The following is a 14,088-nucleotide window of genomic DNA, read 5'->3' on the forward strand; positions in this document are numbered from 1 at the left end:
ACCCTTTCCAGTAGGCTTCACCCTGCAGGCCTCTCTGGGAGATTTTTAAGTGGGAGGGCATGGCTAGCTCCAGCAGCAGTACAGAGAGCCTGCATGCCCAATGCAGTCAAACACGTGCACCTTTTCCCAAAGGATTCACCCTACGGGCCACCCCGGGAGATTTTGAAGTGGGGTTGGTGTGTCCAGCTCCAGCAGCAGTATGGAGAGCTGCTGAACTCCTTATAATGTTCCACCATCAAACCATCTGGTCCGTGCACTTTCCCACTGGCTAGTTTTGATATTGTTGTTTGAATCTCCTCTACCATGTAGGTGCACTATAGCAAATAAATGGAACCTTGGATGGCAAATGGAAGATCCCTATGTCTGACAGCAGGTAATTTTACTTTTGTTGGTGCTAGAGTATCATCAATTATTGATTATATCATCATAAAATTAGAATAATGGTACTAGGTGTCAGATATGACCATCAAAATGAAGGAAGATGATCATGTACCTCTCTCACTCGCACTTCCTTAAAATCTAGCTAGACTGGTGAAACCAGTGAGACTATGCAGGAAACCCAATTTTAGCTAGATGTAAATTAAATCGGGATTTTGTCACAAGTAGATCCTCGGTAAATTACATATTACATTCTGGTTATATGGACCATGTATTTGTTGATAAATATGATTCTTTGTTACAAAAACATATTGGTGATACCCTTAGCATCAAGCAGATGAGACATAAAACACCAAACACGTCGTGGACAGATGACACAGGTAAAATACAAAGAGAGCAATTCTAACTGCTTTAAAAGATGAAAATATGTCCATATTGGAGGTCATAGAGAAGCAGAGACATTACAAAAACTCCTCACATCAAGGAAAAACAAGCTTTGAGAGGAGGTCTAAGATACATTTAATAGGGCTGATGTCTTCTCAGGCTCTCACACTTTCTGACATACTGTAGCACATGGACTTTCCTGTGATCAATCGCAATTCACAGCTAATATTTTTCCTCCTGAGCTGGGGCATGTACATCTTCTTAAACTGTATGGGGAAGAAAGTAAAGCATCATTCTGAAATAAGGATTCTATACATTCTAGTTTCAATGTTCCTGAGAATTTCACAGAAAAAGAAGTATGGGCTGCTATAATCTCCACAAAACCAAATGAGAGCACTGGGAACAATTATGTCCCCTGTGATTTTACTGGGTATAGGTTATTCTGGGCAGTGGTTTTATGGTGTATTTTTAATGTGATGATAGCAACACATTTGTCTTAATTCTTTAAATGGAGCGATCATCCAATTTCCTTGATTGATAATTACTTTAAATGTTTTGCCAAACTTAAGCAGCATAATTGACTGGCCAAATGAAAATGACACCTTATCTTAAAAGTGTTATCAGTCAGCCAAAATAAGACAAGACTGGTCCCTGTGTATTTAGATAATCAATCTTGAATTAATACAAAATCAATTAATCACAAAATGTAATAATTTTGTTTTTCTCAAACAACACTGAACATTCAATGACAAATATATATGCAATAATTCATGAAGAGTTCATACTAAATTAAAAACTCAAGCATAACAAATCAGAAAAACATCTTTGCAAAGTACAAATACACAAGCCCACAACATCTGTAGGTGCAGGTACTGTAGCAAAACACAAAGTTCCATCTCATTTGAAAAAGACAGTAGACATGTGCTACCACCACCAGCCAAAGTGTCATCAAACAAATAAAGTTAAAAGTCCAGTTTAAAAACCAAACTTTAACAGGAGAATTCCTTTCATGCCTATTGGCCCTAAGTCATACACCTGTTACTGCAATTGTTTGTTGGCCTAAATGTATGTCTTCTAGCTAATTCTTAGCCTTATTTTATTTGGATTAGGCTAAAAAATCAACCCTTATCCCTGGATAACAAATCAGACACACATATTCAAATCTATTCATGCCGAGTTTCGTCTAATAGTCGGTGAAAACTATTTTGAGGCCATGCCTTCAACAGGGAGATGTTTCAAAATAAGAGATGACCCATGTTTCGCACTTCACAGTCTGTGAATACATTGATATTTCAAAGCAGACCTCATTCCCCCCTCTGTATGAGATAGGCACATTACTTAAATTCTTTTAATACAATTTCAGTCATGTCCCAGGGATCTATTTGTAAACACTGTAGTGGTTCAACCCCTTTGGAGACAGACTGCCATTGAGGACGCATGGCCACAAGCTGAAAACAAGGTCCAAAGAATTGGTCAGACAAAACATGTAATGGCTAAATAGTTTAATACCCAACTGTTATCCACAGACATCACACTTTCCCGTTTTGCAAGAAGAGATTCCTCAAAGAGACAAAAGTACTGTTGATTCACGGCACCCACACATATCGCTCTGGTATTATGGATATGTTGAAACAATTAGCATAGTCTTTCGTTTTTATAGCTTAAAGTGCAAACTGGTCAACACATCAGCGTAGGCAACACTACCTGACCCACCATGTATACTCTTCCTTGGTTCCAAACACAAGATCTATACTCACCTCATACCCGCTTTGCAGCACTCATGCACATATCAAGCACCTTCCTCATTGCTTCTGCCTTCTCTCTTCCTCTCCCCTGCTGACCTCTGTCTGTTTCTGCACTGGGTCCCTGCATTTGGTCCATGACTTTGATTGCGTGGGCTGGTGCCCCAGTGCAGTTCCCATACCCCTGGCTGCATGTCATACTTGTGTTGGTTGGGCATCGGTATGGTGGCATTGTATATTTTGGAAATGTCTGTGTGGCTACATGACAATATGCTGTGTTGACATGTGCGTGTATCATGACTGTGATTCATCATTGATATAACTTGCAGCAGTCGACATTCAGTATGCATGGGTGTGTCTTTCTATGTGTGTGTGTGTGTTTTGTGTGTGTCAGTTTCTGGTTGCAACATGCTGCATGATTGGTGGTGTTAATTTTGTGTATTCCACACATGCATTGACAACAATAACTGATGTCAATGTCTTTTGTCCCTTTTTCCACAGTCGGTACAGCTTTTGAAGAGGGCAGAGGCCTTGCTGTTTAGCAGAACGGCATAGACCGGGCCACCTGTCCCAAGCACACACTCCGGCAAGTGGCTATAGACACCACATCATCTGAGGGAGAGTTTTCTGGGCAGCGCAAGTCCCATCAAACTGAGCTGCTGGGGGCAAGTCCCAGGTAGCGGTTGTGGTGGGGTACTCCTCAGCAACTGTGGGTGAGGTTGCGGGGGCAGAGGGGCCATCAAGAGAGGAAGACTCTCGGGAGACATCCAGGGAGATGGAGGTAGTGGAGGAGGAGGAGGATGCAATTGAAGGCATCCAGTAGGGTGTTCAGGCTGCACCCCTGGGCCAGAGACACAAGGATGTGCAGAGCACTATGAAGAAGCTGCACAACCTTCTGTCCCTGGTCCATCTGCTGTGGCAGTGACCGCCGCCATGGATGCCTCCACCCAGACCAAGCCCTCAATTGTGCTTGAGGAGTCCAGCCAGAGTTGGTGCCTGCCCGGCTGGCTGGTCAGGCGAGGTGGACATGCATGTTTTGTGATGCTGTGTGTGATGCTGGAAATGTTTTTGGAGGGACATGGCCTCTTAGTCCTTGTCCGATCACTTCTCTATGTGTTTTTTCTATGTTTTCTGCCACTGAGGGATAGCCTCCACCTCCAGCAGTGCAGCTCTTAATGTTTTCCTTTTGCTGAACAACACCCACGGGATACCCTTATGGCACGAATGGATGGGGGTACACCCTTGTACCCTTTATGTGTGTTATTGGGCACCTGTATGTTTCCCACAGATCAGGGCATGGGCTGGTGGCAGCTACATGCAGACTTGGCAGTGGATCTGAGGGTCCTTCATTTTTGGGACAACCAATGGATTTCTGAAGAAAGGCAAGCTCGCCACTGTGGCCTCTTGGTCTCTATTTCCTTCTACCTTGTTTTCCAAGGTCCTGGGAAGTCCTGACCCTGCCCCTTCCCCCAGACTGGATGTTGGGTGTAAATACCATATATGGCTCTGGGGCTCTCTCCTGTCACACTGACTGGAACCTTCAGAGGGGCTGTGTGTTGTTGATACATTCTTGGGGTAGGACCTGTGTGAGTAAAGTCTGAAGTGAGCTCACATTCTAGGTTATGGGTAACTGGTTTCTGTGTGTGACATAATGCCTGAGACATCTCTGACTGAAATTGCTATGAATGCAATGTAGTGTGCTGAAAGACTTGATGCTTACACCAATCCATGTTCTTTGTATGGGTGTCTGGGTGGAGTGAATGGCCTGAATGCCTGTGAGCCTGATTGGCTAACTGCCTGCCTGAATGCCATTGGGAGTAATTGGTTGACTGAGCCTGGCTTAGCCTGGGTGAATGGGGAGCAAAGGTGTATAAATAGAGTCCCTGCACTTACCAATGTGTTCAGAAGCTGAAGTCGAAGCTGAAGCAAGAAGAAGCTGTTCCTTGAAGCTCAGCTGGAGGAGAGGTCTGCTGCTGCAATTTCTTCAAGTAATCCAAAAGCTGCTGGGATTTTCCAAGGACTGGTCCAGAGAGGACCTGTTAAGGAGACCCCTCCTGAGCTACAAGGAAACATTAAGCAACCCGATGTAACCTGGCAGCCAGTCCTGTGTGCTTGCCGTCCAGAGAAGGAGTTTTTGTGAGTCCTCAAGAGGAGTGCCTTGACACCTAGAGTTGAAAAAGTCCATTGGTGTCACCTAGGGTCCAGAGGAGTTTTGGTGACTGATGGAAGCCTGTTGCTGTCTACCATGCAGAAGAGGGGTACCCTGGCATAGTGCTGCTTGACAGAGCTGCAAAAGATCCAAACTGTCAAAGAATACTTCAAGGGACAGCCTTGCCATCATTAATGACCACTGTTTCCTGCTGGATAAGGTCCAGGGTCGCTGAGTGCAGAGTACTGTCCGCCTGTGTGTTTCCCACCACCAGAATCCTGAGGGTTGAGACTTGGTGGAGGTCTTTGGTCTACTCCAGTAGTCAAGTCCCAGTTGCCAGAAGCTGTCCATACATCCATGCTGTGGCTGCAGCACCAAAGAACCAACAGTGGGAAAACCGTGTAAACCCGAAACCCGACACCGAAAGTGGCCTATGCACCTGTCACCGCCAGAAGTCATTGAAAGTCCTCACGGGGTCTTACTCATATATGACAAGCATTTGAGGAGTCCACAGCAAGTTTCATCTTTCCAGGGCTTCTACAGGCAGAAAAAACATCGAACAACGGAGAGCACCACAAAGAGAAAAACTGTGGCACTTCAGAAAGACTTTGGTTCAATTGTTCTTCTAGGATTCAGCACCCCAATGGCTCTTTCTTCCAAGGGGGTTCCATACTCAAAGGGCAGCATCAAGTAAAACTGAGAAACTCTGCCACTTCACCTGACAAGGCACCAAAGTTACTGTGATGAGGAAGAGCATTTTCTAGCCTTAGGAGTCATCCAGGGTTCCTACATGTATGTTGGATGATGTTATCTTGTGGCCTCTCAGGTACTTTAGGGAGGTAGAACCCTTAAAATGAACATCGAGGGTTATTGAACATTTTTGGACCGGGCTGTACAAGATAAGATAAGTTACCTCTCACTTGTCCTTTACAGGTTGCCGTGCGGGGGGATCCTCACACAGAATTGTGTGTCTAGTCTAAAGAAAGAATTCTGCCACTGTTCATAACTAAAGTGCCTTTCTTCCCTAATCTATGCTGTTAAACCTCACTTAAGAATCCACATGCCTATTTAAAACTGTCTGCAGTTGCTGCATGTATTACTGAATTTAAATATTGTGTGGTACCTCATAGAGTGTATCTATTTGCCATTCTTTGAATGGAACTGCCTGAGTACAAAGTGTTATCATTTATATGTATATATATTACTGAATCTTATTTTATATAAGGACGCTGTGTTTGAGGCCACCAGGGGGTGCACAGGCAATGCCATGCTCCTGCCCAGCTAGGCTGTTAAGGGACTTGAATCCCCCTTTACAGCCACCTCCAGGAGATTAAAGGCAGCAACATTGAAGGCGAGATTCTGGGGCACCCATGGGTGAAAACCTGAAGTCTGGGGGCCTCGGAAAGCATGAGGATGAGACGCTCCCAGGTCTGCCCGCCTGTGCAGTGAAAAACCCATTTGAGACACGGCCCGGAAGGCGGGAGCCGTTTCAGGGGTGTGAGCAGCGCTGACCCTCTGGACATGCAGGAATCCAGCGGAAAGGCAGTGTGATGCACACTAAACACCCCTGATTCCCTCGGCATCTGTGCGGCCCCCACTGGGGAGGTCAAAAGCAGACAGACCCTGGCACGTGTGATCGGTCAGGGGATCTGGAGAGGGCGGGCAGCGCCGGGGATTATCCGGGGGGGTGCCCCTCCGTTCACCAGCATTGGAAGACCGGCGGACCGGTCCCAGCGATGCACAGAAGGAGCCGTATCAAAGGGCGGACAAGAGAGGGAGGATAGCAACAGAGCTTTACACACTTAGGCGGCCAGGAGGCGGCCGACTTGGAGACCAGGTGAGTGGAACGGGGGGGAATGTACAATCCCCCCCAGGAGGCTACAGAGGATCCCTTGGCACAGCAGTAACAACATTAGGAGCAGCTCCTGTCTCACGTGACCCAGGATTGGAGATCTGCCAGAGAGCATGCCAGGGTTCATCCATCAGGGCCCTCCCAGAGAAAAGGAAGCACCACCAAAGAGGAGAGAAAGAGGGCCCCTAGGCAACAAGTCCTGGACACACGTAGGGAAGTGGGTTCCCCCACAACCCCAATCACCCCAGAAGAGGAAGCCAGGAAAGAAGGGGAAAGACCATCCCCCACACTTGGATCGCACGGGTGGAGAACCCTCAACGGACTACCCGAGAGGGCCAGTACATAAAGGTAGTCTTTACAATGTGGGGGTGGAGCAGGCCTTAACCACCCCCCACCCCCACCGCAACCAAGATAGTGCCAATGACAGTGGTCTGGCTGGTGGCCCCCGTGCCTGAGACCGGGGCATGTGCCCGCCTGGAGAGGCCACTGCGGCAAATCCAATGGAGCTCCCCAGGGAACTCAGACGGCTACCCCGGCCCTGAGCACCTTGAGTGCACGCAACATCTGCTTTCTGTGGCAAACAATCCAAAACCCCGGGAGGTATATGATAGAACCTTGTTTAAGGAGACCAGCAAGACGATTCAGTATGCCAAGACCCGAGGACATCAGCGAGACGACTGCGGGGGCCCAAACACTGACAAGAGGCGGACCCCCAGGGCCTCCAATGGGATTCATCTGCAAAAGGCAACCTCAGAGTGAGGAGAACCCGACTCTATCCCTCCAGAGGCCAAACAGAACAAACCTCCCATGGATCTCCAATCCTACCTTCGAGGAGGAAGTCAACGCCGTCCGGACTGAGGCGACCACCCCCCACAAAGCAAACGGGGAAACCACATGAACTGGAAGGAAACCCTACAGGGGTACGGCTTTCGCGAGGCAGAAAGCACCCAGGACAATCTGAACCAGGTGGAGGAATTGGCCCATCATGGAGCTGACCCGATGGATCCCTCAGCAATGGAGAATGGCTTTGCCATCGTCCTCCAAGAAATAAGAGACATGAGGTCAGACATAGCCCAGAAACTGGAAAAAATGGACCAAAGGGTCGACAAGGTTGAAGTTAGATTACTGCAGCTAGAAACCAATCAATCGTCATCCGTGACCCAGGATGTACAAATGGACATGAGACTGGAGGCTCTGGAAAAGAGAGATGAAGAAAGAGCTGGACAAATGGATGATTTTGAGAATAGAGAAAGGAGGAACAACCTCCGAATTTTTGGGGTTCCGGAGGCGGAAGGGGAATCGGAAAGCGACATACATCGAGTGGTGAGAGAAATAATCAATCTTCTCTTCGCAAACAAATTAACCACAGAACCCACGATCGACAGGGCACACAGGGCAGGGGGCTGAGCAGGGGGTCCCCGATCCATTCTGGTGCGTTTTCAATATTACACAGAAAAACCAAAGGTGCTGGAGGAGGCCAGGTAAGCCCGGGAGATCATGTACAATGATGCAAAGATATCAATCTTTCAGGACCTCTCAGTATATACACTGGCCAAACGGAGAATGTGCTGCCCCCTGACCCAGCACCTGAGGGAGAAGGGTGTACAATACAGGTGGGGATACCCCTTGCCCATTAACATTTGAATACATATGACAGAGAACCAACTTGGACACAGAAGAGGACTTAAGAGGAGCTATCCAGGACTATGTAGAAGACCCGAATGCACAGAGAGGGCCCACAGGGGTGGCGTTGGAGGGGGCAAGTGGTACGGAGAGACCAAGGGACAGGAGGATGAAGGCAGGTTCCAGGAAATTGAACACACCATCCCCAATAAAAGACAGAGGGTGGAGTACCCCCGAAGGATAAAGGTCAAGACAACCCGGCCTTCAGATGGGTACAGAAGAGGACTCGAGGAAAATCCTAATGATTACGACCCACCAGAACAGCAAGTACGATGGGTGTAATGAGGGGACGGCAAACCAACTAAGGGGGGGATAGGGGTCTCACTGGAAAGAGTAACTCTAAAAATAGCCTAGCAAAGGCAGGCATGTTGGTGGTCTGGCCAAATACCAGAAATGGTTGAACTAGCTGGCTGGGCGCCGGGGAAGGTGGGAGGGGGGATGGAAGGAGCTAAAGTTCACAGAGTTGGGGGGGAGTTGGAGCTCAACAAGTTGGGGGCATGGAGGGGGGAGAATTGGGGGTATGTTTAAGTTCTACAGGGGTAGGAAGGAGGGTGGGAAAGTGGAGGAAGACTAGGAAACAATGGTTTGTCCAATATCTTGAGGACATGGGCCAGCGGGAACACTAATTTTGAAAATGGTTGACTATCCACCAGTGCTGGAAGTGGGCTCCTTGAACGTCAGGGGTTTGAATACCCCCACCAAAAGATCCCTGATAATAAGAGAATTCCGAAGAGCAAAACTGGACCTCCTCTTTTTACAAGAGACTCATTGGGCAAGGGGGATGGAACTCAACCCGAGGGGGGAGCGATCGGGGAGATCATATGTGCATCGCACAAGTCTAAAAAAAGGGGAGTGCCCATCCTACTGGTGAGGGAAGTGGGCTTCTACACAGAGGCAATGCCGAAGGACTCAGAGGGGCGTTATCTGATGGTGAGAGGTACCCTGCAGGGCACCCCACTGACACTGGCAGTAGTGTATGGGCCCAACAAAGGCCAAGCACAATTCTGTGACGAGGTGAAGGAGAAACTCCAACTGTTTGTACAAGGCACAGTGATAGTGGGGTTGGGGGGGTTTAATATGGTTTTGGACCCTGCTACAGATATGAAGACACTGGGGCCCCAATCCACCCGGGTGGCTTATGACCTTATGGCACCAAGATTTCGCAAAACCAACCAAGACCTGGGCTTGGAGGACTCACTCCCAAGCCCTTGGGTGGGTGACCCCTAGTACACTTACTACTCCAAAACACAGGAATCCTTCTCATGGATCGACTACATCCTTCTTGATGTATCTCTGTGCCCTTACATTGCAGGCTACAGAGTAGACCCCGTCCCATGGTCAGACCACGATTTGATCCAGGTTTCGATAAGGGGGGATGGAACCGTAACAGGAGGGGACGTTGGAAGTGTAACGATACCTTGTTGAAAGACGAGGTGGTCCCAAAAACGATACTAGAAAATATAGTGGAGTATTTTGAACTCAACGACCATGGGGAAGTTGGCATACACAGATTATGGGACACCTTTAAGGCAATCATCCGGGTAGTCCTAATTAAAATAGGAGCTCAAAAGAAAAGAGAGATGGAAGCCCAGGAGAAGACCCTATGGGAAAAAATAGCCAAATATCAATCGGGCGGGTCTCCGGAAAGGCCCCTAGACTGAGATTGGGTAACCACTCGGGAGGAATATAGGCTCCAGCTGAAGGAACTCTAGCTGAACAACACAGAGAGGTGCCTCCTGATGCTCAAACAAAAGTATTACGAGAAGAGGGATAAGGCCGACAGAATACTGGCATAGAAGTTGAGGGAGGTCCAGAAAAGTAGGATGGTCAAAGCAGTTAATACTGAACCAGGGAAACTCGGATATGACACTGCAAGCATTGGAGAGACCTTTCATCAATACTATGAAAGACTATACGAATCAGAATATGCAGGGGATGATGCCCAAATTTGACAGTTTTTTACAGTCTATCTTGATACCAGCCCTTGGGAGGGAGGTGGCAGAGGGGATGGAGAACCCAATACCCAATAATAGAGGAGGAGTTGGAGCAGGTGATTAAGGGGATGAAGGGTCGTACATCACCAGGGTAGGACGGTTTTTCAGTAAATTCACACTCGCACCACATTTGGCGAAAGTGTTTAATGGGGTCCTCGAGGGGGAAATCCTTCCAGACACAATGATGAGGGCCATAATAGTAGTCCTGCCTAAAGAAGGAAACAACCCAACTAAGTGCTCTTCCCACCGGCCGATATCACTTCATAATATTGATGTTAAAATCCTGGCCAAGATGGTTGGAAAAAGAATGGAGGGATTATGCCTACATTGGTTCATGGAGACCAGGTGGGTTTCATAGGGGGTCGCCAGGGAGCAGACAATATACGTAAAACACTAGATTTGATACACTATGCCCAGGAAGCGGACCTTGACTCGACCCTGCGTTCGATTGACTCAGAGAAAGCATTTGATAGAGTCAAATGGAGGTACATGACACGACTCCTCCAAAAGATGGTCTTCGGGAAAATGGATAGAGGCTTTGCCCAGGGCCCCAACAGCCAGGATCCAGGTAAATGGGGAGCACTCGGCTTCATTCCCCTTTCACTGGGCACGAGACAGGGGTGTCCTCTTTGCCCCCTGATTTATGCGCTCACAATGGAAACCCTCCCGATAGCAGTGAGGAGTCATGTGGGCAACAAGGGAATAAAAAGGGGTGAAATCGAATTTAAACTCTCACTGTTCGCAGATGATATTCTGGCTTACTTGGTGAACCCACGTCAGTCACTCCCTACTTTCATGTCCTTAATAGAGTCTTTTGGGCAGTTCTCAGGGTTAAAAATAAACAAATCAAATTCAATGCTGCTCCCTATTCGGGCCCATGGCCCATGGCTGGTCTTGCTGAAGGTGTTCAAGGGGATTAGTGTGGTGCGGGATTCCATCCGTTATTTGGGCGTCTTCCTCACCAGGGACCTCTCGATGCTCACCCCAATAAAATTACGACAGTGCCATGGCTGATGTAAGTGATTTCAACCCGGCACTCCACCTAAGTCAATGCCTAGCATGTGATGCACAGCTGAAACCTTTAATTATTTGTTTATGTCTATAAAATCTTTTATTTCTGAATGATGTACTCTCATATCACGCCCCTCTCTTTGAATCCCCCCTGGTCAGACTGAACCAGGAAGCAGGCTGTTTTGCAAAGTTAACACACTACCTTAATGGTCATACAATGATCACCAATGGGGGGATGTCACAATAAATCTCTTTAATCACACAGAGTAATGATAGGAAAAATAATGCAGCATAGAATGACACTTTGGTGTGGGTCCAATCAAAATGCAATGTGATTACTCTTTCCCCCTGCACACTACTCAATCTCCCCAATATGCAATATAAAGAGATGGAAGGAGAGAAAACAGGTTTCAGGAATACAGAATTCAACAAAATAGTATGAATCCCAATTTCCCCAACAAACACAGAGAAAACAAAATTGATTGCAAACTTGTCAAAATGGTTTTGAATGTGGCTTTGAATGAATGGTAAAACACTGAAAATGGATTCAGTTCACTAAAATGGTTTTAATAATAGTGGGAGCCGCTTTGTATGGTATCAGACAAACACTAGCAATGATTATTGAGTAACTAGCAAGTTGAAAACATAATTCTGAGGTCGGATGCAATGAACAGCTATTTCACACGTGATAGATTTGAGCCAAATGAAACATTTGCGGCAAATGATTGCAGACAATGTTTGGGTTTGTTAGAATGCTGAGGATGTTAGCTTCAATTAGACACTTACATTTTGTTTCTAGCATAAACGGTGAAGAGGTTATAAAGGTTTTTGTGGAGGTCGTTTTTTTCAGAAAGAGGCAAATTGGCAAAACAAGAATGCGCTTTTTAAAATTAACAAACAAGGTTTCTTTACACTAGGGGAGACTATGAAGATGCAAACTACACGACAGCGCAGCCACCAGCCCAGGATATCTCTGGTTGGTTTGGCCTGCCGAGATGCTCGCCTTTCTTCAGAAAATATATCAGCGCAAAGATGATTTTAACACTACTACTACAAAGGACTATAGGGTAAGAGAAAGAGTTCAGGCAAGACAATATAATTTTAGCAATACAGTTCTGGATATAATAGAATGGGTTTGGATAGGATTACTTATGGATAATACATATGCCAGTGACAATCCTATGCTATGGATGCTCACTACCAATGTTTGGAATGGACTCGTCAGGGATCTGGTCAGGGATACTTTCTGGACAGGAATTCTGCTAGGCACACCGGACTGGGCACAAGGCGCTCTGGTCTGCAATCAGCAAGGCACTCTGGACACTGCAGGGCAGGACTGGACTGGATCTGCTCTGGTTCTGGTTCACAGCTATCTGGTCACAGCTCGGCTCTACTGGGTTGGTTCTTTGGATTCTGGCAATAATTCTTAGCAGGAAAGCAGCTACAGCACATCCAGGCTGTTCTTTGGTTCCCCTTAGAGGTCTGGGGTAAAATCTGGTTTCTGGATTTTTAAAGGCCAAGCTGAGAATGGTTCAGCTTTGGAAATGGGCCTTTCTGCATTCAAAATTCCTGGAGTCTGGAGTCTAGAATATGGATTTCTCTTGCAAAGTGCTTCGCCAGCAATCGGTTGATAGGTGGATGTGTGTGTCTCTAGGTCCTAAGCTGTCTCTATTTATGTATTTCCTAAAGGGGTCGGTATGCTGAATTATCCTAAGCACACCCCCTGGCATTCCATTGGCTAGGGTCTTTCCTCTCCCTTGATTTGAGAAGAAAACAGAGTGTCATCATGACGATGTGTTTTATTATCCAGGGAAAATCTCCCCTTTGTCTTTGCACATGAAATCTACCTTTCCTATAAAGCATATTTGGAATTTTACAAACTTGATAGCAATAGCATATTTATATCACAGATTTTGTGGAGCAAGTATTCATCCAAGCCCCGTCGCGGCGAGATCTTGGGTCTAGATTTGGCAATTTTTTGCACTTTTGTTCTGGTACCCAATGTCAGATTTGTCCACAATTTTACACATATGTGCGCATGATATCCGGGCAAAAACATATGAAGTTTCATGTTTCTGGCATCAATACCATTGCTAAAATACCACAATTTTTGCAGTCATGTCCCTGAACATAGCACAGAGTTCTGAGTACTTTTAAAACGTGACCAAAAATGTCACCTTAACAATGCTGTAATTTTACATGTTTTACAAATTCGCACAGTCCTTTGTCAGCCCTTTTCAAAAATATACTTTTCTGTGCTTTAAGAATAAACAAAACTGTCTGTTCCCGACCCCAAAGTTTCTGGTGGCTCAAGATCAATCCCTGCCTCTTTCCTCCGGCAGGGGCTTCTGTTGACACTTGCATCTGCATATCTTTTCAATCAAGGAAGTCTTTTGTCTCTCCCAGGAGCAGCAGCCCAAATCCCCTCCCCTCTTCATTAACACCTGAATGTGAGTTCCTGGGCCAGAGAGCAGACGGGAGGTGCCTTTTGTTGGGGCAAGCTGTGGAATTTGCTTTGGCTTGCATCAGGTTACTTTAAAACTCAATTTGTTCGAATTTTGTTTTGATTAAAATACATTTATAATTTCAACACAGGCAAATAGAACTCTAATTCCAGTCTTTTAAAACATAGAGATTAAATAGTTGCAACCTATATTACTTTAGATGGCAAGTCACTTAATTCCAACCATTTGATTTTAACTGCACAAGTTTAAACTTCTAATGCAATTAAATGACAGCTATCATACAGGCGATGGGTGGTACTGCGCCCATATTTGACAGATTTTTACGGACAAGCACCCTTTTTAATGTGGAGATTCTTATGATGAATTCTGCTTTTCCTGACATTGGGTGCTCATGTGGATTCCTTAAATAAGGTGACGGGTAACACCCAGC

Source organism: Ambystoma mexicanum, chromosome 4p (assembly GCF_040938575.1).
Source record: "Ambystoma mexicanum isolate Mex_15411 chromosome 4p, UKY_AmexF1_1, whole genome shotgun sequence".
NCBI classification, from domain to species: domain Eukaryota; kingdom Metazoa; phylum Chordata; class Amphibia; order Caudata; family Ambystomatidae; genus Ambystoma; species Ambystoma mexicanum.